At 42.2% G+C, this 26,658-nt stretch overlaps 1 protein-coding gene across 1 annotated transcript in view; it reads right to left on the bottom strand.

The window, feature by feature from the left end:
• Positions 1–26,658, bottom strand: part of PDZRN4 (PDZ domain containing ring finger 4) — a 549,862-nt gene that overhangs the window by 267,831 nt on the left and 255,373 nt on the right. The window lies entirely within an intron of this gene.

Here is a 26,658-nt window from a genome sequence, read left to right as displayed (position 1 = left end):
CTGACGGTGGGACCGTTATTGGAAGCCGGTGCTGGTGCATAGCTTGGCAGCGACTGTCATTTCTTAGTTGGTTTTAACACAACCTTTCGCATTTTTGCCGTCTGCATGATCATAGATACAGGAAAAAGCCGGTGATACACACCAATACCCTCCAACAAATTGTGGCTCAATACGATAAAAACAGGGATCGCTACATAACCTTTTCCTTATTGCATGCTTCCACGTATGAGGAGCTGGCAAAAATTTGTAAAAGTCATAGTTTTCGATGAAATACTGATAAATTTTAACAACTGTTGCCATCTTATCATCTGTTGCATTAATCGTGGCCCATATCAAATACGTGTAACTTCTGTCGGGTTTTTGGAAAAGGGGCTGCACTTGAACACTCATGGCGACGGCTCTCTGGAGAATACTGTAACAGAAACTGGTCTTTGTCTTTATTTAATATGAAAAGCCTAAATTGATACATTTTTGCAACCTCTTCCTTCAGTCTCAAGGCCAATTTACAATAGCACACTGTGGTATCTTTTTTAAACGAAACACCTGCAAGTCGACACATTACTGAAGCGCATGCGCATTACAATTCATGAATATCTGCCATCTGGCGGACACGCGAAGAATTGCAACCTATTAAATCCGAACCATTCTCAATAAACACATCAACCTTACGTCAACCGCGCATGACCCGCGCACGACCCGTGTCTGAGAACGCAAAATGAATGCGGCATGCTCCCGGTGAAGTGCGTCGCATTCCAGGAAAAAGCCAGGGAAAAACCGGCGATGTGTTAGAATAAAATGAGCCGCAGCAGTATGTAATTTACATCTCTCTTTAATTCCATTGGAATACAGTATGTTGGTGCTTTATAAACAGACGCATGATGTCATGTGCCCTGATTTAACAGAGCTCGTGTATCTGGGTCTAATTTGTTTTATTAATTTATAAGTTATTGCTATTGCACATTTCGCCAGTTCAAAAAAGTCTATTGTGTGTATTTCTAAAATGAATGATTAAGAACACTCACTTCTGTACTGTGGAGACAAATTACCAATGTTCAGCCTTTTTTTAAAGCACTATTTCTTAACTTTTTTTCCCCTTACATATGCTGACAGTCTGTGAACCTCCTGATTCCCGAGATCAGTTTCTGCAGTCACACAATATGACTCAGGAGATGACGTTGAGGCATTCTATTTGTGATCCTGACGGCCATCTTTGCCTATTTTTTATTTTACTCTTATCTGCCTTTTTATGGAACCAGTGGGTCCTGAGGACAGGAGTGCACAGGTTCAGCTCCAGAGGATGCCCACATCAGATTATACCTAAAAATAAGTAATTATCTGCTTTCAGTGCACAAAAGAGATTTTAGTATATACGCACAGGTTTTGTGTTATGGATATATGGATATCAAGCTTGTATACAAAACAATAACAACTTATTGCATCACTTGTTACCTAATGTATGTTTATTATTTTATTAACAGTTTGGTTTACACTGTAAGATGTTTTATAAGTATTGGGGTATACGAATGTTAAAGATTTCACTCAAAATAGGGCTTCATTGAAATAATAACTATGGTATTTATTCTAGCTTTTAATTAGTTTACTATGGGCTGGTTTTGTTCATTTTTCCATCAGAAAAAGGCAAGTACGGTATAAGTATTTTAAAATCATTTTTCTAATTTTTCCTGGCAATGTTTACTTTATTATCGATGAGAGGCCCAAATAAAATGGACATTTATGCCCCACCCATCTAGAATCTCTGTGTGCAAATACATAAAACTTAAATCACATTCTTTTGAATAATGTGGTATTCCTAGCTACAGATAGTATAATATATCTATTTATCAGGCACTGTATGTGTTTTTCTCCAGATAAACGGTGTACTTATCTATAATTTATCCTCCATATGGGTTTATGTGTTTGGTAGAGAGGCCAGATACTTACAGTTAGCAGCCTGACATCTTATACATACGCACCTTTGTATCTATGGAGAACTTATGTAATCTCTCTCTAGGCCTGATGCAAAGGGCTGATACACTGGTGCTTACTGAACAAGAAATGAACAGAATACTTTTCAAATCCACTCCAGAGGAATCATTTGGCCCAGACCGGCGTCAGGACCATCTGAAGGAATTGGAGCGCCTGAAAAGGAGAGAAATTAAGCTTTTTGCACACGGTAGCACGCTGTCTGAATATTACAAGCAGAAGCTGATCCCCAGAGGATTCCGGATAAACAACAGGCCGACTATTGGGGCAGAGAATATGGCTTTCTATGAAAGGTGGTGCCAGGTACTCAATAAGGCCTCACTAGACCTTATCATCTTGGTGATAGAGGAGGTGGGGGAACAACTCAGTAACACAGAAGGGATATACTGAAGGTGGAGATTCTGATTGAGCAGGCGAGTTCCAGTACTGATATTATACAATCTCTGGACACTTTAAAGATCAAATTGGAGAAAATAAAAAGTGAACTGATCCATTTCAAAAAATTGAAATTCAAGAAAGTGGTGCAGGATTACAGACAGGAGAGTCTACCAGTGGCTCAAACAGGACCGCAAACAACGCAAACCCCAGAATGGACGGCCCCTCCCCGACGAATCCAGACGCCAACACCAGCGATTCTGCAGCCTACTCCTCAACTGAATGACAGAGGGAAGTGCCACGGACTCCTTTTTTAGGACAGGCTACGGAAAAGGGGGCAAAAAAATCCCCTTACCTTCGATCACAAACGCGCCAATGAGTATGGATACCTTGGTCATTAATCTCTCCCAGCATACACTAAGTGCAGAAGAGATATCTGTACTGGCACATGGCCCCTCTTATGTACCCACCTCAAACTTTGATGACTTTGGACTAGAGGTTGACTTATTTAAATTTGAACGTTCACTTAACCTGAAATCCTTTTTTTCCCACAGGACAACAGAAACGGTGCCGGCTACAGACCCATCAGGGACAGATAATTCGGTACAGCACAACGAACCGTCAGGGACAGTTAATTCAGCCAATCAAGAAAAAAAGAGGAATGACCCCTAGTGATGCTGACCAGGAAAAGTCCATGTATTGAAGTATTATAACTTTTACATCTTCATATTCCTCCAAATAGCTTAATAAACTCAGGACTCCAATATCCAAAATGTTATTGTACCTTTAAACACCACTACACATAGACTCCACTAGCCTACAAAAGGTATATCTTATGTGGAAGTCACAGTTGTTTTGGGAGCTGGATGATCACATGAATGAAGTAACAAATGTAATGAAGTTACTCACTGCTGACCGTGTGAAAATCCTGGTGCTGTCGGCGTACTTCTACCAAGGAGTATCAGCATGCAATGTTTGTGGACGGCGGTGCAACCGCTGTTGGAAAAATTTGACCAATACTGCAATAGGAACTAGGTGCAAAATTGTATTGAAGGCACGTTAAAAACAGTAAGAGAACACTCTTACGTGTTTCGCGTGGTCACCCACGCTTTATCAAAGAGCGTGATAAAGCGTGGGTGACCACGCGAAACGCGTAAGAGTGTTCTCTTACTGTTTTTAACGTGCCTTCAATAAATTTTAGCACCTAGTTACTTTTGCAGTATTGGTCAAATTTTTCCAACAGCAGTTCCACCACCGTCCACAACCATTGAATTCAGCCCATCAGGTACCAAAGTATGTAAATTAAAATCTACATTCATACCACCTTTCAAAAATCAGTCAGTAAGTACCTATATGCGATTGGTTAAAGCAGATATTGCCAAATATGTTAATACTAGGCATACAATTACACACAACATGACGTTTAGGGAAAGTACGCTACTAAAAAACTGTCCAATAATAGTGATATTATTATTAAAAGGGCAGATAAGGGTGGCGCCTTCGTCATACAAGATTACTCTGCATACAAAACAGAAGTAACAAGACAGCTGAGTTCAATTGACTGTTACATCAAATTGGATAGAGATCCTACTCTGAATTACGATGGGGAGATAAAGGAGATTATTCAGCTTGGTCTCAACAACCGCTGGATATCTGAGACGGAAGCAGAATTTCTCACAATAGAACATCCTAAATGCCCATTGTTTTATACCCTCCCAAAAATACACAAAAGTTTACAATTGCCTCCAGGACGACCAATTATAGCAGCTATACATTCACTTAACCAACCATTAGCTATATATGTGGACACATTTCTCAATCCTATAGCGCAGAAAGCACGCTCATACGTGAAGGATACCTTTGACTTTCTAACCAAACTCAGAGATATCCCACGGAATGGTACTGACCATATTATGGTTAGTATGGATGTCTCCAGCCTATATACAATTATACCTCATGAGGAAGGCTTGGATATAGTGAAAACTGCTTTATCCGCCCACTACGAGGACACAGTCACCACGGAATATATTATGCTCCTTTTACATTGCAACCTCTATAAAAACTATTTCAAATTTGAAAAGAGCATTTTCTACAAATTAAGGGAACTGCGATGGGCAGTAACATGGAGCCCGTGTATGCCAATCTGTATATGGGAGATTTTGAGGAGAAGTATATATACACATCAATATACTTTAAGTACATGGTTGGGTATTATAGATATACTGTATTGACGATCTGTTCTTTGTATGGACAGGCACTGAGGATCAGCTACTGTCATTCTTTGATTACTTACACAATCTTCCTTCTCCTGTACAGCTTACTAATATCTGGAGCACTAAGCAATTATCCTTTCTAGATGTCCTGATTTCCCAAGAAAATGGTGAGTTTCACACAGACCTCTACAGGAAAGACACTGATAGAAATGCTCTGTTACAGTGGCGGCCGCCTTTATTCTCCTGCGGCCGCCACAGCAATGTGCGGGCAATGCGCGGGCAGACGCGGCTTTTTTTTGGCACGTGCCGCTCGTCACTGTGGCACCGGTGTCACGTGGCGCCCGCTTCCCGGCTTCCCCAAGATCCCCAAAGGTTGAAGTGGGGTAAGCGGGGTTACAGGGAAGATGCGCGCAGAGCAGGGGCAGAGGCGGAGCAGCCAGGGGGTCGGGAGGGGAGGTGCAGGGAAGATGCGCGCGAGGGGAGGGGAGTGCAGGGAAGATGCGGCTGGCTTGCGGCCAAATTCGGCGCCAGGCGACAAAAAGCCCCGGAGAATTACGGGCAAATGTGAGAATAAAATCAGCCGCAGCAGTACGTGCTGATAGTCACCATCCACCATCTCTCATTAATGCCTTACCTTTCTCACAATAAGTGAGGATTTCTAGGATCACTAGCAGGCAGAATAAACTAGCACCAGCTATGGGTGATCTTCGTGAGAGATTCACAAAAAGGGGATATACCCGACAGTGCTTGATGCAGCCTTTAATAAAGATGTGAATCCTAATAGGGTAATTAAGGATGAGAAACGTATTGTATTCACCACCACATATAATAGGGCAAGTAAATTCGTCAGGTCTATAATCAGAAAACATTGGCACCTGCTGCAAAATGATGAGGTGTTAGCAGATAGTTGTCGGACACCCACTTTGGTCGCCTATAGGAGAGGGAGGAATCTGTCAGACAACTTGATACATGCTGACAACAGAGACCATTACCATATGCCCCACTTCTTAGAAGGTGGCAAACCGGGTAACTTCAGGTGTATGAATTGTTAAGTGTGCAACAGTCTCGTTACCGGGGACGTGTTTTGTCTTCCATATAGTGGGAGAAAGATCACAATTAAAAATCGCATCACATGTAGATCTACATTTGTGATATACATCATTAGGTGCCCATGTGGTCTTATCTATGTAGGTAAGACTACACGCATGCTAAAGGTGAGATTTATTGAACACAAAAGTGTGTTACGCAAGGGCACCGACCCTACTGTACTGGTACAGCACTGTGTAGAACACAGACACAATGTAGCATCCCTTAAAGTGTTGGGGATTGAACACATAGCACCAAGACAAGGATACCCCGACAGAGACACCTTTTTACTAAGGCTTGAGGCTTATTGGATCCACATACTGCAGACAAGTAATGGCAGGGGTCTGAATGAACAACAACATTTCAAATGCTTTCTTAACAGGAGGTAGCCGATGGACTCTGTAGATCTCTGTGCATCTCTTCATGGACCCCTGCGACTCACTATGGAACATTACGCTCCTCTGTGGATTTCTATATATGCATTATTTATATTATGTATCCTTTCATGTTTTTCATGTCTACACGAATAGCTGCTAGCATAGATACAGTTCAATACCCCTTTTAAACACTTTATTAGGTGACATTATGTTTTATTGGTTATAAAGTACACTTTTTTGCCTTATTCACTTTAATGTACTAAGGTCTCACTGCACTTGTCTGTTTATGTAAGGGCTCTCACCCCTACATGATTATGCAGGTCCAGTTAGGCATCGGGCTGCCTTTTTTACACTCTTAGGGAGGTCTGCTGTCTGGCACCCGTCTCCCCCTCCCCCCTGGACGTCTGACATCATCGCGTCATGTCGTGAGGGCACGCTGACGTCACCAGGGGAGCCTTGGCTGCCAGTAGAAGGGCTGCTCTCTGTATGTCCCACATGTTGCAGGTTCACCATCTTTGCCTGTTACAGGCATCAGGGAGGCTGTATCTTCACAGGCACCCTTGCTCCCCCCCTGGTGGCGCATGACGTCATCATGCCACGTCGCGCTGGCATCCTGATGTCATGATGTGGGCGTCGACATCCAGGAGCATGGCAGCAGTAATCGTGGAGGGTTGAGTACCTATCAGTGTATATATAGTGGTGTTTTATGTGTATCCTGTAGCCCTCTCCTTGATAAAGGCAATTTTTGCCGAAATGTTGGACCCTTTGGTGGCACATTAAATTGCATCTTCAGAAGACCGTGTGCCTGCTTCCATTTTCTTTGCAGATATAGCAGGGAACAGACATAATAGGGAGTCGCCGAGATGAATCAGATTTGGATTGGATTTTTTTTCTCATTATACAGTATACACATATAAGAGAAAAATCTGCAGCACTCACCAAGATGATGTTGTCAAAAAAGGTATTTATTCACACCATGTGAAGTAACCAAACACAGCAGTTTGAGCAACGTTTTGGACAGCTATGGGTCCTTTATCAAGCTTTCTCTTTTCTATATTGTTTTGGACTGGTTTGGGATCCCAGTCTTTCTGCTGGCACCCCATATTAGCCCTTCAAATGAGACCGTGTTATGATCACTGTTACCCAAATGTTCCAGGACAAATATTTGCAATTACTTCTACATTGTTTGATATTACCAAATTCAGTATTGCCCCTCTCCTGGTTGGTTCCTCAATAATTTGGGTCAAATAATTGTCTTTAAGCATCACTAAAAAACTGTTTCCTTTTGTTGTAATGCTAATCTCATTGCCCCAGTCTATTTCTGGATAATTTAAATCACCCATTATGCAAATGTAGCATAGACTCCCAGCTGCTACTTATTTTCCTGTGACCTACCAGTGTACGTCCTGTTAGAAGAATGCAGAGGAACGGTTAATTCCTTCAGAAAGGCCTTGTGTGCTTTTGCAGCCTTAGATACATTTGATGTAGCCAAGGGCGGGCCTAGCAACAGCCAGAAAGTGTCAGCCTAAGGGGTGGATACTGGTTGGGTCACATGTTGGATGTGATGGCCTGTCAGTATTCAGACATGCTCTGTTATGGGGCAGGGTTACAAACACAACCCAAGGGTATAAATACTGGCACTTTCACAAAAGTGGGTGTGTCTCTTTTCTCCCCCTGTGGAGTGAGTACCAGCTACCCTGGATCTCATTAGGCGGCCTCAAGAGGAGCACCATGCAGAAGGCCTGGTATGGGCGTCAAGCCCTATCAGTAATACCTTCACTAGGGGAAGAAAGGACAGTGATGTACCTGCTATAAGAAACTGAACATGCAATAAATAACATGGAAACATCTATCAGAGTGATTCACTGTAGTGGGCTAAAGAAAGGTGTCAGCCAGGGCCATCCTACAATCCAGAGGATCCATGCTGACAGGAGGCACTGCAACCACGAATAAGGTACCCTGTTAACCCTGTCCTGTTCTCCCCAAACCAACAAGGAGCACTCAGCTCTCCTGTTACCTCACAGGTACGCACCACACCGCAGTAAATATGGAGTAGCAAACCAAATCTCACTTAGGGTGGGGGTAAAAAAAGGGGCTACACAAACATGACCTAGTTTTGATGCCTTCTCTATTTGCAAAAGTATTTTAGCTTCCTCAATCTCACAGATATTTGTGGGTTTATAGCATATCCCTACATACATTTTCTTTGTACTTATACTTCCTCTGATAATTTCTATCCACAAGGTCTTTACATTTTCATCATTCCCTTCATAAACATCTTCCCTTATAATAGGTTTTAGATCCGGTTTAACATATAAGCATACTCCACCCCCTCTTCTATTTGCTCGATCCTTCCGAAAAAGGGAATAACCCTCTAAATAAACTGCATAAAATCATAAAATCTTACTCTCCTGCCATACATACATTTCTCCACTAATAACAGTTTAAAGAGAGGATTCTAAAAGCCCTGAAGTTGCTGATCATATAAAATCTGTGGTCCAAGTTAATGGGAGTTTTTAGGCCAATCGCAGTGCGATCGCTGACTTCGGAGCTTATATCATAAGCCCCTAAAACTATTTTCTGCATATGGTTACATTCAGCTCTGTGCTGTACTGTGGCAGAAGGTAGAGTCATTCAGGCACACGCCCTAAGTAAGGCATAAAAGTGAATAATGCCGGTGCTCCTTGCTGAATGGGAAATCCTTCAAACGTCACAAATGACAAAGTTATATTTAAATAGACTTGTATGCAAATAGGGTGTTTAATAAGCCATGAAATCCAACATTTTGGCTGCCAAGCAGCCTATAGTAAGGTGAGGGTCCTCAATATACCACTGTACAGTATTGTGGCTGAGCAGTTATATATATTATATTAGTTATATTGAGGGCCCTCACCTTGACATAGGCAGCCGAAACATTGGATTTTATGTCTTCTTTAACACTCTATTTGTATACGAGTCTATTGTGCCCATGCGGGTTCTTTGAATATACCACTGTAGAGTACTGTTACAGAGCAGTTAGAAAATAGCCAATCGAGGTGTCCGTAGTCTATGACTTTCATGCCTCAGCTGAGAATGCTTTACAGATAACAGATTAAACAAGCTGCAGTTTTGAATGTGGCATACTGTATCAGTAAAATGTTCAGTCAGGAATTATAATAATTAAAAATGCAACATAAACAGAGTGCTACAGAAAAGAAAATTTAAAAGTAATTGATCCAAAAAAGCAAATCAAACCTAAAGCTTTATTAATTCATAGCAGCAACAGGTTAATTGACATTATTATTAGAACTTTATTGCTTTGTTGCGCTCATGAATTACTCATTGGTTTAAATTATAAAAGGGAACACAAAAACATCAATAAAAGGGAAGTTACTCCTAGCATACTGTATTTGTATCTGTGTGACAGGGTAGTTAGTCCCTGCTCTACAGAGCGTCTAACCTATCACAGCACTATCTAAAAATGTGTAAAGATGAGAAAAATATAAAAGAAAAAAGTAAACTCAAATCCCAGTATCATTTCCTCACAGCCATCCATGTCATGTTGGATGGGACATTCCTGACAGAATTGCTACAGACATCCATATGATGATGGTTTCATTGCATGGTATATTTAATAAACTTGTATTGTCTATAGGATAATTGCTGCTAAGGGAAACTTATTTTATAGCTAACACAGACATTCCTGTGTCTGTCTATAGGCCCCAAATGTCATGTTGCTTGTGTCCTTGAAGTTTCTGCAAAGTTACAGTATGAGTGTTACAACCATTATATGATCCCAAAGAAAAACAAGGAACATATGCTGTATGTTTTTACATAAAAATGAAATTAGTTTCTGATTTTTAAAACTCTGCCTTCTGTCCAAAAAACACCCTTGACACAATCTCAGAGGTGATGGGATTCACGTTGTACATATTATTCAGATGTGGAAAGTACTGAGGCAACATCAAAAGAACATTAGTGAAAAATTCCACATGATGTCCAATTACCTGTTCTGAGTACATTCCCTAACTACCTACTATATTTTTGCTGATATTAACAGCTCTGGCCAAATGCATTTTAGGCTCTGGTAACACATATAATATGAATTAGACAACGGTTTATGGTTTCTGTCAAGTGCATGTTAATTGGTCAACAGGGACTGAGAAGCTTTTGCAAAGGGGCATATTCAATACATCAAGGGAACAAAATAAGTACATTAGCACATTTACGCTTATATAGATGCCATTGTGTCTATTACTAAAGATATCTGCATACTGAGCATTTACAGCAGTGTTCATATGCTCACAGCATAATGCAATATCTCAATATCATACTCATACTGCATACAAGATTCAGAAGGACACAATGAAGTCTTCATTTAAAATAGTACTTTTTTACAAAAAGAAACATATATATACATATATATTTTTTTCCCTCTCTCTACACTGTTTTAGTCATTGAATCCTTTGTATATCAGTATTGCTTGACCTGAAGAAGAGAGGATAACTCTCGAAATCTTGTCCTATGACATAAATTGTTAGTCCAATAAAAAAGGTATCACCTAATACTGAAGAACTCATTTATTCTGCACTATCGCAACTGGACTAACACGGCTATTTTCTGCTTTATATATTGTGGCAAGACGGCCTCGCGGCGGGGTCAGTAAGACGCTTGACACGGTGGGAAATGTTCAACTATAGTGGTTTATTAGCCACAACCAAAATAAGTACGGGTGCACTGTCCCTTTAAGAAACTACTTTCTTGAAAATTAAAGCCTAGTCCCGTTAGGGACACTAACTCACTTCTTGAGCCCTTACTAACAGGACAGCCAGCTAATCTGGTCATGCCCAAAACATGCTACACAAAGGATAACCGATATGTCTTATCTGTTTTGTCGATCCAGTAGCAAACAGGAACACGGTTCCGGGGAGCAGGCTATGTCCAGCCTCGCAGCGATCTTGATCTTTATCCTGGGTTGGGGTCCCAGCTGGTCCCAGCAGCCTAGCTCCTCGCAGGACTGGGGACCAGAGCAACAGCAACGGCTTCCTAGCCGGGAGAGTTCTCTCCACCTTCCTGTGGAAAAACAAGCTCTTCGCAGCAATCTGTATCTGTATCTTTATCCTGGGTTGGGGTCCCAGCTGGTCCCAGCAGCCTAGCTTCTCACAGGACTGGGGGACCAGAGCAACAGCAACGGCTTCCCAGCCGCGAGAGTTCTCTCCACCTTCCTGTGGAAAAACAAGCTCTCTGTGTGTGTGTCACTTCCTGCTTTTAAACCTGCAGTCTCTCAGGCCTCCTGCTTAATTAGGCTGCAGGTGTGCTTCTTTCTGTCTGAGGAGATTAACACTCTGTGAACTGGCTGCAGCGTCTCTCCATTCACTATTCCAGCCTACTGAGTCAGTGACTCTGTCACATATCCCTCTCCCCAGCGAAACATTGTCCTGTGGAGCGGCCCGTGCACCATTCCCGTGCACCAGCATCTTTGGCGAAAACGTCTGACGTCGGCCCTTCCCTCCCCCCTTTTTTTTTCCTTGCCTTCCAATTTAGGCATTTTCTTTTTGGGGTAATTACCAGGCCACCTGGGCCAGAGGACTGGTACCTCACTATCTCCTTGTGTTCAGAGACTCCTTCACCCTGTAGAAGAGTCTTGACTTCAGTCAGCTCATTGCATACTCTTGCCAGTGACTGTTTGGCCTTTTCCTGTGAAGACAGCAACTCCGCTTTAGCGGTGATGGGTTTTGGACCTTTTTCCATCAGCATACCTTCAGTGTTGGGTTTCACATCCTTTATTTTCAGAACTTCAAATTGGGTGGGGGTCTTTTTAACCCCAAGTGCACCCCATGATGCCTCTCTTTTACAGCCGGCAGACTCGAAGGCTTGGGCCTGTCTTTCTTGTCCCCTTAGCTTACTCCGTTGGGAGTGTTGCTGAACAAACTGTGAGGTCTTTCTCATCTTACAAACATGGACACTCTTTAGTCCCATTCTCGACTGTCTCTTCACAGCGGCTGCCTTCCTTGCAAGGAAACCACTATGGGTCCCATTGTACAACTGGCTTCTTACTGTGTTACTACATAGCACCTTGGTCTTCCCATCCCGTGCCTTGTGAAAAGTAGATTGTAACACTGCAACGGTATTGCAGTCACGCTTCCTGGTGCGCCTCACTTGCTTTATCTCTACCACCCTTTTTCCCATGGACTGCTTCTGTGACCCAAGGGTCTGTCTTAGGGTTGTAACCTCTTTCTCCAACTTCAGCTGAGGAAACTCCTGCTGGGCAGCATTAGAGTCCAACTTAGCATCCTGCTCAGTCTTCAGAGCCTCGAGTATCTCATCCAGGTCACGCTTTTGTTTCTCTGCCATCTTGCGGCCAGCACCCTCAGACTCCAGGTCCTTCCTCAGGTCATGAAGCTGTCCTTCTGCATTTCTTTTTTCACTCAGTGCAGCTGCCAGTTCATCTTCTTTGGCGTCGAGTCGCGATTTCACATCTCCTAGCTGGTTCAGCGCAAGTCTTAAGTCTGTTTCTTTCGCTCTATTTCTGAACTGCCACTGCCAGTACTCCTCCCGGACCTTGTCCAGCTCCAGCTGCAGTCGGGCCATCTCATTGGACGTGTGGTCCAGAAGCTTGCAGGTATCAGCCATCTCGGTTTCATAGCGCAATGACAGGCAAGCTACCTGTCGGACGGTCACCTTCTCCCGCTCGGCGAGCTGTATCTTGTGCTCAGCAACCTGCGTTTGCAGCTCTTCAATTTGATCCTGAAAATCCCCTCTCAGGGCCCTCACCTCTTCCTGGTGCTTGCTCTGGGCTTGCATCAGCTCCTCCTTCATCTTTTGGAGCCCTGCAGTTTTTGTCGCCAGTATCGCTGTTGCTTCTGTCTTCCAGGCTTCTTTCTCCTTGGCATACTGACTCATGGAGATGGAGTTGCCTATTTGCTTCTCCAGCTCTTGCTCCAGTCTTTGGACCTTCTCATGTTCCCTCTCACACAGAGTCACCTGGATTCTAAGCTCCGCCTCCAGCGATGCTCTTGTGGCGCTCAACGTGATCTTCAGCTGCTCCAGGGCGAGGCATTCTTTTTCCAGCATTTTCTCTGCATTCTGTAGAGCAGCCTGTACTTCATTTTTTTCTTGCGCCAATTGCGTCTTCACTTTCTGCGCTTGGTGAAGCTTCTCAGTCCCATCACTGACCTGACCAGTCAGGTTTAAAACCTCTTCATTCAGGTTTATATTCTCCATTTTCACCGTCTCTACGTCCCTTAGGACCGTTTCATTGGCTTTCTTCAAAGTACCCAGCTCTGCCCCTAGCGATGCTCTTGTGGCATACAGCGTGGCCCTCAGTTCCTCATGCTGTTCTGTGGGGACATACTGGGTACTCAGCCGTTCCTGTAGCACTCGCTGCTTCTCCTTGGCTGCTTGCAGACTTGCATGTAGCTCTTGCAGCTGGCTCTGCCATATGTGCGTTGCCTGTGTGTGCTGCTGCAGGGAGACACGTTGCATCCTCTCTGCATTCTGCAGTGCTTCCTGCAACTCTAGCTTTTCCTGGATCAATTGATTCTCCACTTTTCCTGCTTGGTGGAGCCTCTTATCACCTTTACTGATTTGATCAGTCAAGTCTGAATTTTTCTGCGTCAGACTTACATTCTCCTTCTTTACAGTCTCTAAATCCCTCAGGGCATTCTCATGGGTTTCCTTCAACATACCCAGCTCTGTGTTTAGACTGTGGCCCTCCTGGCGTGAGAGCTCCAGCTCTGTTTTGAGCGCGCTAGCTTCTTGGTGAGAAACTTCTAAGTCTTTGATGAAGTTTTGCACATCTCTCTGGGACATCTGATAGCACAGTCTCCAGTCAGGACTTGTTCTCTCTGATTCCATGTTAGCAATTGCGGTGTTGGCCTTATTCAAACTTGTCGTCAGCTCCTCCAACTCACTCCGCAAGAGATGCTCTGTTTTCTTTAATGCCGCATACTCTTGTATAGCTGGGAGTATACACCTCTGTACCTCGGCATTAGCTTCTCGCTCCCTATTCAATTGTTTCTGCAAGACATCATAATCACGCTGGGCAGTTTGGAGTGCAGAAATTAAGGCCTCTTTTTCCTGGATCAAGGATTCAGCTTCCCTTTGCTCCTCCTTTTCCTTTGCCACTGTTCCCGTGACAATTCTGCCGGTCACTCCGGTCTGCAGCACATCTCGGCGCCTTTCTGATGCATGTCCTGACAGCGCAGGTTCAAGTGGCTCGGTCACTTCCCCTGTGACTTGAGGAACAGTTTTCTTTTTCTTCTTTCTTTTTGCTTTATTAGCTCCAGAGATATCAGTGGTACTGGGCACACGCTCACTGGTATCAGCTTCCACATCTTGCTTGCACTCATAGGTCGTTGCTTGCTTTTGCAGCTGTTTGTCTTTGAAAATTTTGGGGCACACATCTTCCATGTGACCTACTTTATGACAGGCCCAGCATACTAAATTCATCTGTGGGTACGGCTCTCTTCTAGGGGCCACATATGCGTCATTATCATAATCATCATATGGCCTGAAGGGACACTGTTTTGTATGGTTATGTACATTGCAAAACTGACACTTGACGGCGGCCATTTTAAATCCCCGTTATTTTTTTTATTTTTTTTCACACCCAACAAGGCAGACTTTCCACAACACACGTAAGTTGTACTTGCTTTACAATATTTGAACCTTCTGGGTTCTTCTTAGGGCAACTTCTTTGCAAAAATCCCTTTTCACTTTCCTTTTACCAGACAGGGCAAACTTTACCTCACAGCACTTGCTAGCTGCAAATTCACTCGCTTCAGCAAAAGGCAGTAGCTTTACACAGCAATCCTTTCATACCCGACGGGGCAAAATTTACACTCAGCGCTTGCTGGCTGTAACTTCCATGCTTCAGCAAAAAATCATTATTTTTTTTTGCTTGAGTTCAGTGTCTCAACACATCTTCATCTACTGAACCCCAGAGGCGTAGCATCCCACTTCTGACACCACCTGTGGCAAGACGGCCTCGCGGCGGGGTCAGTAAGACGCTAGACACGGTGGGAAATGTTCAACTATAGTGGTTTATTAGCCACAACCAAAATAAGTACGGGTGCACTGTCCCTTTAAGAAACTACTTTCTTGAAAATTAAAGCCTAGTCCCGTTAGGGACACTAACTCACTTCTTGAGCCCTTACTAACAGGACAGCCAGCTAATCTGGTCATGCCCAAAACATGCTACACAAAGGATAACCGATATGTATAAGAATAAAGTCTTATCTGTTTTGTCGATCCAGTAGCAAACAGGAACACGGTTCCGGGGAGCAGGCTATGTCCAGCCTCGCAGCGATCTTGATCTTTATCCTGGGTTGGGGTCCCAGCTGGTCCCAGCAGCCTAGCTCCTCGCAGGACTGGGGACCAGAGCAACAGCAACGGCTTCCTAGCCGGGAGAGTTCTCTCCACCTTCCTGTGGAAAAACAAGCTCTTCGCAGCAATCTGTATCTGTATCTTTATCCTGGGTTGGGGTCCCAGCTGGTCCCAGCAGCCTAGCTTCTCACAGGACTGGGGGACCAGAGCAACAGCAACGGCTTCCCAGCCGGGAGAGTTCTCTCCACCTTCCTGTGGAAAAACAAGCTCTCTGTGTGTGTGTCACTTCCTGCTTTTAAACCTGCAGTCTCTCAGGCCTCCTGCTTAATTAGGCTGCAGGTGTGCTTCTTTCTGTCTGAGGAGATTAACACTCTGTGAACTGGCTGCAGCGTCTCTCCATTCACTATTCCAGCCTACTGAGTCAGTGACTCTGTCACATATCCCTCTCCCCAGCGAAACATTGTCCTGTGGAGCGGCCCGTGCACCATTCCCGTGCACCAGCGATCTTGATCTTTATCCTGGGTTGGGGTCCCAGCTGGTCCCAACATAAAATTAAAATAATTTTTTTTTATCCCTTGAAACATCATTAAATTGTGAATAGATTCTGTTCATATGTCTATTCATTTATTCCGAGGGTGAGACCACACCAAAGAAGAAGGAGAAGAAGAGCGCAGACGCAAAGCGGTGAACGAATCTACAAGAAAGAGAAGAGAAGACCTAAAGATACCTTGATGTGACAGCATTTGCACAAGGCCGTGTGAGTGTTAAGAATTATTATACACCTAAAAACTCCACCTTTATTGCTTCAGAGTCGAACACACCTGAACCAGACTGTATTCCATTTCACCCATCCACCTGTGCTCCCCCATCCCTTTCTCTTGTCTCCTCTACTTTTAAGGATTCTGGGTAGATCCTTTTTTGGGGTTGTTTGAGTCACAGGAGGAAAAGAAGCAGAGGGCCACCTTGCCTACTACCAAGGTTGTTATTATACCTTATCCCGTACTTACTATACAGACAGGTAGCGCCCGGGTATTTTGTTTTGTAGATACTTAACACAGGCCTAGATCAAAAGGTCATCACTAAACAAGAAATAAATGGTATCTGAAATAATATCCCAACATTTTCAACATTCTATAGCCTGCCATATGTCCATAAAGGCAAACATCTGCCCCTGGGATGACCTATAGTGTCAGGTATAGGGAAACTCAGTGAAAAAGCGACTCCATGTTGATGGGATGCTGAGACCATTCGTCGTCGCTCTCCCATCCTATTTACGTGACACCAAAGACATCTTGTCAATAATAGATGTGGTGATCGATTGAAGAAACAATTTTGATCAGCTTAGACGTTGAATCCCTGTATACAAGCATTATCCTTCATATTGTATACAGGCAGTGCAATACTTCCTCAGAACTCGAGGTCTCCACTATACAGCACACAATTATTTTGTCACACAGCTACTTAGGTTTGTGTTGACAAAAAAACGACTTCCTCTTCAATCAAAAACTCTACCACCAGGTACAGGGCACAGCGATGGGGACAACGTGTGCCCCATCGTTTGCTAACCTGTACCTGGGATGGTGGGAAGTGGAGGTAGTGTTCAATGAGGACAACATAATCTATACGGCCCATGTTTTACTCTGGACCAGGTATATAGATGATATAGTCATTCTGAGGAAAGGGACAAAATAACTTTTCCTAGAGTTTGTAAACAAATTGAACGATAACCCCAATAACCTCCATTTAACTTATGATATAGGAGGAGATAAGATTGTCTTCCTGGGCCTACTAATATCTAGAGGTTCAGAGAGGCATTTGGAGACTACCATACGCAGAAAAACTACAGCTACAAATAGATTGTTACATGCTAGTAGCCATCACCCCAAATCCCTAGTGATTGGTATCCCCATAGGCCAGTTTTTGCGAGTAAAGAGAAACTGCTCCACTGATCAAGAATTTGAGATCCAAGCGGGCCTAATGAAGAGTAGGTTCAAAGCCAGAGGGTACAGCTCCTATAACATCAAAAAAGCCTATGAGAGAGCAAAATATAATACCGAGGTTCTCTACTAGGCACTAAACATGTACCAACAGCAGACAAAGTAGTATGGCTAGTGGGTACCTATAACAACCAATGTCCTCTTAGAGGATCTGGATTTGCAGGAAGTTCTGTGCCCAAGACCCACAGTAGTGAGTAGGAGGGCAGCAAATCTGAAAGACATGCTGGTGCATAGTCACCTTGAACCACTAGCCAACAGCAACTGGTTAACTAAAAGGCAAAATGGCAACTACAAATGCCAGGAATGCTGAGCATGTAAATTAATGCAAGTAACAGATAGCTTTACCAACTGGAATGACTCTGTGAAGATAAGAATGACAAATTTCACCACCTGCAAAACTACTGGAGTTATCTACCAGGCAGTATGCATTTGCCCCATGAAGTACATTGGCAAGACCCACCACCAGTTGAGACTGAGGGTCTTGGAGCATATTGGTGACATTCGCAATCACAGAGACAAACCACTGGCTAAACATATAAATGGGATTCATGGAGGTGACTACTCTAAAGTTATCTTTAAAGGGATAGATCATATCCCTGAGACCATCAGACAAGAAAATTGGTACAGGGAACTATTACAACGTGAGTCCATATGGATTTACACACTAGGTACCCTGTCCCCATAGGGGTTGAACAAAAGATTTGTTTCTACACCATATATTTAGTCCACTTCATCTCCTTATTTGGAGACCTATATGGTAGACAGTATCTTATTGGGCATCACAATTCCTATACAAGCCCTATACCTACTGTAAGTGGACATTAAAATGATATAGCAATTTATCCTATCATCTGAGAGGAATTTTCTATGTACTGATCAATATAGAAAAGGGGTAAATAGGGTGAGAGTATAAATACATTAATACATACTCTTCAATCATCTTTAGCATTGATCTTACCTTCTAGAAATCTTTGGGGTCTTCCCAATCGTTAAGATTCTTGTCCTAATGTATACAACAATTCTCTAGTACATCATACTAGTAGCTCTATGTACTAACTGCCCCCTGTTATTTACAAAGACTTTACATACCTCTAAGATGACTCCGGACCTGCGCACATCAGTGTCACCATTACGTTATGTCCTCATGTGTACCATAGAGGGGAGGGCGATAACAGTCCTTCGATACTAGTGTAATATTATACTAATTTGGAAATCTACTATCTCAGTCCTGAGCTATAGAACTAATATCCCGGCACTTCTGTTAGAGAGCGGTTACAACTATGCTCACTTTTTGATATCCGGGTTGTAAACCAGAACAGCAAGCTGAAGCCTACTACCTTAATATTATACTATGCTGTAGCTAACCCAGACTGCAATAGCCTCAATTGAGTACTATCACTAACAAGTGGTGTCCTCCTTTTAATGTTTTTCACTTTGGTATCGACTATAGCCCAATTGGCAACTATACAGTATATAATTGAAAGGTACTGATTACATATGTGTTAGCGTTACTATATAACTACCGTAGACATACAATACCCTATAACTGGTCCACCAAATTAGCTTGCAAGCAATGGTTTAATTGTCTCGTTCTCTATTGAGGTTATATAGATTGCTACACTTACCTATCAATGTCTATAACTACTTTACCCTGCTAACTCTCAAGGGAGCCAGTTTTGAACTACCCTTCTATATAAGCTTAAGGGAAGTCTAATATAGTATGTGCTGAACACTCTGCCCACTATTGACTACAGAGGCTCTCCGTGCGCCCCCATTCTCCTCCAGTCATAAGGTTGCAGCAGTTAATACTGTTTAACAATTGATGCTGCATGACTAATATGTTTGTAAACCTGTGACTGAATTATTATTTGGACATCGGAACGCTGACCCCAATTAATCAACTAGTGAGAAATGAAAGTATACGTTTCCTTATGTGCTCTTATCTTTGCATATTTTTAAAATACTTTAGCTGTTAATCCTCTCCTCCCAAAGGAGGGTTTCAGTTTGCCTGATTCAGCTCCTGATACATATGGAGCAGAGAACATTTATGTGACTTAGTTCCTGTTCATCAGGGACTGACCTTGTTCTATATATTATACCACTATAGCCAGGCGTGTGAGGATTGGACCTCGGTCCTGCCCCGTGACGCATTGGGTGGCGCCCCTCGTGCGTGTGCTGTGTGCGAGCACCGCAGTACTCCTGCCGGGAACTTTTGCAACTAATATTGACAGATTTATTATAAATCATTCTTCCTGGCAATGCACAGGTTATTAAGAATCTATATTAGTGTTAGGGACCCTTGAAACGTGGTCTGCCGTGCAGTTGGCTCAAGGGCTTACAACAATTTGGCCAAAATGTTAAACTAAAAGACCATTTTATTTATTAGTTATTTATACATGTATATTTAGGCACTGTACCGTATAGAAGTTTTTCTGGATGTGCACTGAGCTTTGTCTGTGTTTTATGTTATGTCTCATGTTTTAAATATATATATTGCCATGCTCAGTAGCACTCCTCTGTGAAACTTATATGCTTATATATATGTTGTGGGCATTTTGGGGGTTCAATATGAGTTTGTAGGTGTTCTGTATGTTTTACAGTACATAGTATTTAACAGTAGTCAGAGTATACAGTAGTTCCAGTATAGACTAGTTGGACAGTACTAACTGCCTACTAACTGCTCAATTTTTTCTTTCCAGAAAAAGCAGCACCAGCCATCTACAGTATACTACACGTCACACAATGCCATAATACAGTATGCACATAACTGCACTCATTTTTTGTTTTCTTGTCATTTCAGGAAAAAAGGGTGGCCTGGGGGGAGGTGGGGTTTTGTGTCCAGTCTAATCTGTTTGTACAGTAAAATGTACAGTATATAAACAGCAGTAATGATGTACACAAAACCTCTCCACTCTCAATGAACTACTGTACTGTACACAGAATGAGGAATAAGATAAAGACGGAAAAAACAATATTACATTACAGTATATTATTAAATAATATTCTTATAAATGTGCATTATTCATGTTTCCCCATGCTTTAGAAATGTTTTCTAAATGTTTATCCAATTTCAATCTGACAAAAGAACTTAATAAAGACTACATTATGTATTATTCATGATTATTTTTATATGTGTATTTTTGGTTCCTGATAAAATAAAATAAATATTGATTCACATTCCTGCTAGTCATAATCATTTACAACAACCACAACCCCCTCCCCCCCACCCCTACAGTACACCAATTAATCAGTTAATGGTTTTTTAAACTCTCAATTCTCACAATGCTGTGCAAATCAGATTTACATTTCAAAATCGAGAAGGGATTTTCCAAAGCGTTACCGTTAACTAAGCCTCAAAGGGTTGGGGGTGGGGGGGGTGGGGTGATTCATGTGCAGTAATCAGCTAGCTCCCATCTCAAAGAGGATTACACAATGGCAATAATCTGAAAATTAACGACTCTGTGGGGAGGGGGTTGGGTGACTCATGCGCAGTAAGCAGCAAGCTCCCATCTCTAAAATGATTAGAGTACACGCAGGTGCAGTGAGGTGCTTGACGCTCGGCTAGGGATGGATTAAAAACACAATGACTAACTAACTTCAGAAAATGGATGACTCTGTGGAGGTGTCTGTCGATAAGAGTTTGTGTGTGCGTGGGGGAGGGATGAAGGATTAGTTGTGCAGCAGTTCAAAGAAATAACATACTGTACTGTAGAGTACATTTCAAAAGGCAGTTCATCATAATACTGTAATTTGATCCCTACACCCCCCAAATATAGTACATAAAAAGCACACAAATCAACCATGTGCAGGCAAACGCACAGATTTAATATCGTAATATCAAGATTGTTTTTGCAGGCTTGTGGATAAAATAACAGTTAAAAAATCAAAATTAAAAAAATTTTGGGGGCCACTCAAGCAAGCAGTGGTGGGTGAAGATATAGGCTCATCTCAAAGACAATTACACGCAGGCGCAGTGAGGCTTTGTAGGTCGGCTATGGACGGATTAAGAACACAAAGATGAGATTCAGAAAATTAACGACTCTGTGGAGAGGGGGGGGGTTGGGTGACTCATGCGCAGTAAGCAGCTAGCTCCCATCTCAAAGAGAATTACACGCAGGCGCAGTGAGGATTTGTAGGTCGGCTATGGACGGATTAAGAACACAATGGCAAGATTCAGAAAATGAACGAGTCTGTGGGGAGGGGGGGGGTTGGGTGACTCATGCGCAGTAAGCAGCTAGCTCCCATCTCAAAGAGAATTACACGCAGGCGCAGTGAGGCTTTGTAGGTCGGCTATGGACGGATTAAGAACACAATGGCAAGATTCAGAAAATGAACGACTCCGTGGAATTTCAAATCCTTGAGCTAGCGTTCGTGGGGGAGGGGGCTGCAGGGTACAGCTGCATGGAGTTCAAAGCTAAAGACATACTTTGATTTCCAAAGGCAGTTCATCATAATAATACACCCCCAAATACAGTACGTAAAAAGCACACAAATCAACCATGTGCAGGGTCGCAGTCAAAAGCTACAGCACAGATTGAATATTGTAATACAGTAAGATGGGTTTTTCAGTCTCTTGTGGAGACAATACAAATAAAAAAAATGACAATAAAAACTGTACTGTAGGTTATGGAGAGGCTTGCTTTAGTATATTGTAATTTTTGGTGTCCTTTTTTGTATGTTTTGAACTTGTTCTCTGTTACGATAGCTATAGTTAATTGTGTAATTGTTATGGATGGTATTTTAATTGTTTAGGGATGTAATTCATGTGTGTTAATTCATTGATGGTGACTTTATTTGCTTACATAATATACTTCTTGTGATGTCAGGCTATTTGAGTTGGATTATTGTATTGTTAACATTGATTAACATTGATTTGCAGCGTGTAAATGCAATGTTTTAAGTGGCATTTGAGGCTTCAGATTGAATGATTACATGAGATTTGTGTAGGAAATTGCTTTTTAATTCATTGAGGATGTTATGCATAAGTGGTGTTGCCATTGAAGGATGGCTTCACCCCTTAATTACCTTTGAGGTTAGTACCCGATAAGGTGATTAAGGGGTTCATTGGTATGTTAATGTCATTGAGATGTATTGGCTATTTATTATTTTGGCAACAGACCCCAAGGATGATGCTGGCGACGGAGCCTTCTTATTGATGAGGTTAGTAGAATTTTCTTTATTTTACTACGGTATTTACTGTGTTTAATAATGGCCAAATAATGTATTATCCATATGTGGATAATAGTTATTTGGCACAATATTGTACTGTATGTGTTGGGGGGAGGGGGTATTGGCCCCAAGGGTATGTGGTAGGCCTCCCTTGTGGGTAGTGGGTGAGGGAGGGTGGTTAGGCCTCAGGGGTGGGGGGGTTAGTGGGGGAGGGTATGTGGGTGAGGGTGGGTTAACCCCTTAATGACTGTAGCGGTTAATAACCGCTATGGTGATTAAGGGGTTAGGGGACATTACATTGGATGTTTTAATTCTTGTGTCTGTTTTGCAGAAGCGGATGGGGCATGGGCAGGATGAAGATGAGGGTGGCCTTCATCGTGGCAGCCGCACATGGGTGAGTGCTATATGTATTTAATGTCTTTATTGTTCTGTATGTATTTTAAATGGACAACTGCACTCTTATCCATTTGTGGATAATAGTAATTTTGCCCATTACTGTATTGTATGTTGTGTATTGCTGCTATGTTTATTGGGGGCATTTGTCCCCAATAAACATGCTATTATGCGTAAACCCCTTCATTGCCTTAGCGGCTATCCGCTATGGTAATGAAGCAGCATTAATGTATTTTAATAATATTGTGCGGGAGCAGGGGGCCCCCTGAGCTGAACCGCATTTATTTGTGGCTCAGAGATCCCCTGCTTCCCGAGTTACAGGCCCCGGTTTGGGGCATCGGTTACAGTGTGGACGCCATGTTTGTTGCGGGCACTTAGCGTATGGGACGCTATAAACATGGCGCCGACACTGCCCATCCGATCACACATACCGGGGCCTGTTACTCGGGAAGCAGGGGGTCCTTGGTCCACAAAGTGATGCAGTTCAGCTCGGGGGACCCTCTGCTCACTGTACAGTATTATTAAATAAATATTAATTCTGCTTCGCTACCATAGCAGATACCCTGTAAGGTAAGGAACAAGTCTTTATTGATATGTGTGTTTTACTCATAGTGTAGATGTGCAGTGGGTCTCCAGAGCTGAAGCGCTTTTGTTTTAGGTCCGGGGACCCCCTGCTTCCCGAGATACAGACCCCTTTATGGGGTGCCGGTATCCCTCTGCTTTGTTTACATTCCGCGGTCACGTGATCGGGACCTTTAAATGCAGAGGGATACCGGCACCTCATAAAGTGGTCTGTATCTCGGGAAGCAGGGGTTCCCCCGACCTGAAACCAGTGCGGTTCTGCTCTGGAGACCCCCTGCACATGTACACTATGAATGAAAGTTGTTTTAAAAATAATTTTTATTGTGCTGATGTTTGCGCCGAGAGAGCAGCGGATCTCTCTCTGCTGCAAACACAACTCAGCAGGGGACGGCTTCTCAGCAATTTCTCGCCAGGCAGCCGTCCCGCCACCGGTTACACGCCATTTCATCAAATGGTGGTGGCGCATTCATTCCCCAGGGATTCGCCACTTACAGCATACAGCCAGTTTAACACGCCAAAAACATGGCTAATTGCTAAACTGGCTAATGCTTTTTTCCGCCGCTTACTGCATGATACCCTTAGACTCAGATCGGCCGCCACTCTAATTTGAGTTTTATTCAATATTTTGGTAAAACTCCCCCCCAAAATAAAAAATGTAAAATCGGAGTTTTGTTAAAACCACAATGTAAACACAAAAATAGTTTTTGGAAAGAAAATCACGTCTAAAACACTTTGCAGACCAAAACACAAGTGAAAGGTCCCAGTCCTTACTTTCAACCTCCTGTCCACACTGTAGTCTCTTGCTCTGTGCTTTCGCCTACTAGAGATGTTTAAAAAAGTTTTAAAAAGTTTCTGAACAGAAAGAAATTTGCAGTTTTCTTGGAACTCTTTTGCCAAAAAAAAAAACCCCATAGGGGTTGCCTCCAAATAAATTGCTGGTCACATTGGTCATGTGATATTGGCTTTCTTGCAGTTATTGCCGTTTTAGAAGAAAAAAACAAAAATGGAGTAAATTTGGCAAATTTGTGAGTTGGCAAAAATGTAAAAATTTCATAATTGTCAACAAATTTTTGAGAACTTGTCAAAACTAAACTGAATGGGACTGCCAGGGACCCCTGCTGTGTTAATCCGATGGGCCATTAGTCTCTGCAGAAATGTCACTTAAATGTTTGCAGCATGTACCTAGCATGTACCTGGATCTTGTTGGTGATAGCCCCAGATTTTCCAAGGCAAGTTTAAGGCAAGTTTTAGAATACTCGTCGGCGCACCTGTATCATTACCATATGCAAATTCGCAACTGTAGGATACAGTGAGTGTTCACACAACTCATTTTATATACTATCCTGAGATATACGATACACAATCTGTTATCTCTTTGTTTTTAAATAAAATAGCAAGTTATATTAAAAAATTCATATAGAATTGTTTACCTCAATTAGGTCGATCTTTTTAAATAGGAAGTAAAAGTTATATTTTAAAAATGTATCATTAAGTTAGTGATTTTGATTGCAACACAAAAGGGTCTTTCTCCTCTTGTTGGTATCTACAGTATGTTTGTTTGCCTTATCCTTGTTGCACTTATCACAATTTCTGTTTTACAACTGTAGTGAGAGCTTTTTTCACCCTTTAGGGTTGATTTTTGTGAACAGTTAATGACAACTAAAATTGAACTTGAGTACATAGGTGACTCACAATACCATAACTATTACGTGTCAATAGCATCCCATCAATTCTACTCAACTAAATATTATGTACAAATGAAGAAAAAAAATTATACTCATATAAAAAGAAAATAAACAATGTTTTTACTCCTCATGCCATGGAAATAAGACCATCTCTAATTGAATTACACATAATACAGGAGTAATACTGTATATTCAATAAATAAGGCATAATATAAAAGTATCCAATTATCTATTTACTGTATTGTATTTCAAGAAGTTTTGATTGTAACAATTTTATCCTACAACATCTGTGTACCGTACGCAGAAAAATTGGTATCCAATTGTGTATGTTGGACCTCCACCGTGTTACTTACACTTTCTATGTATTTAGCAAATCATTTCCAACTGTTTTTTCCACCGAATATCCACTCTTTCGCACCAGTAGAGTTGCATATTGTTATAGCAGCAACATACACAATGGAAAACTTCTCAGGAGTTAGAGCATTACTCTTACATGTTCTCTGAGAAAAGACAGCAAACACATGATCAATGCTTCATGAAGTCTTAAATCGGACTCCTTTTCCCTACACATGCTTGTCGTTTACGTACTGTATATGAATGAATTTCCTCAGGGCACCACTCAAATGTGAAATCGATTGTTTGATGATTACATCTCACTCTTCCTGTGGTCTTGATCAAGATCATGTAATTATTCTTGTTGGGAACCTGAAGTTGTCTTACTAGGGTGATGTTGGCATTGCCTAAATAGCTGGATGTAGCACATAACCTTCCTCTTTGGCTCCAATGAAGCATTGTCAACGTGAAATGACCGTTTATTTATTAATTTTATTTAGAAAATGTTTTACCAGGAAGTAATACATTGAGAGTTACCTCTCGTTTTCAAGCATGTCCTGGACATAGTTAATATGACAAAAAATACATGGTTACAAATACAGTTACATAAATGAGCATTGCATGCACAGTTAGAGAAGATGTATATTACAGGCTTATGTAACAGTTACAGACCAGATTAAAATGTCAGACAGCCTTAGTTTTGAAAGAACTTAAACTGGTGGTGGATGTGAGAGTCTCCGGTAGGTTGTTCCAGTTTTGGGGTGCACGGTAAGAGAAGGAGGAGCGGTCGGATACTTTATTGAACCTTGGGACCATGAACAGTCTTTTGGAGTCTGATCTCAGATGATAAGTGCTGCATGTGGTAGGGGTGAGGAGCTCGTTCAGATAGATGGGTAGCTTGCCTAGAAAGTATTTGAAGGCAAGACAGGAAAGGTGAACTTTGCGCATAGACTCGAGTGATGGCTCCATTTATTTCCCCTACAAAATGTAACAAACTTTTAATTCTATAAACTTTTCTTTTTGCACTTTGAGGTTCATGTATATTTTTTGGGATCCATTTTTAATACTTATTTGTATTAAGAATGTTTATGGAATCTGGATTTTTTAAATATGATCAAATAAAAGGGACTGATTTTGAGGCACTGTCCACCCATCCTCT

Source organism: Ascaphus truei, chromosome 5 (genome assembly GCF_040206685.1).
Source record: "Ascaphus truei isolate aAscTru1 chromosome 5, aAscTru1.hap1, whole genome shotgun sequence".
In the NCBI taxonomy this organism is placed as follows: domain Eukaryota; kingdom Metazoa; phylum Chordata; class Amphibia; order Anura; family Ascaphidae; genus Ascaphus; species Ascaphus truei.
Note: the sequence above shows the minus strand (reverse complement) of the source record. Positions and strands in the feature narration are given on the sequence as shown.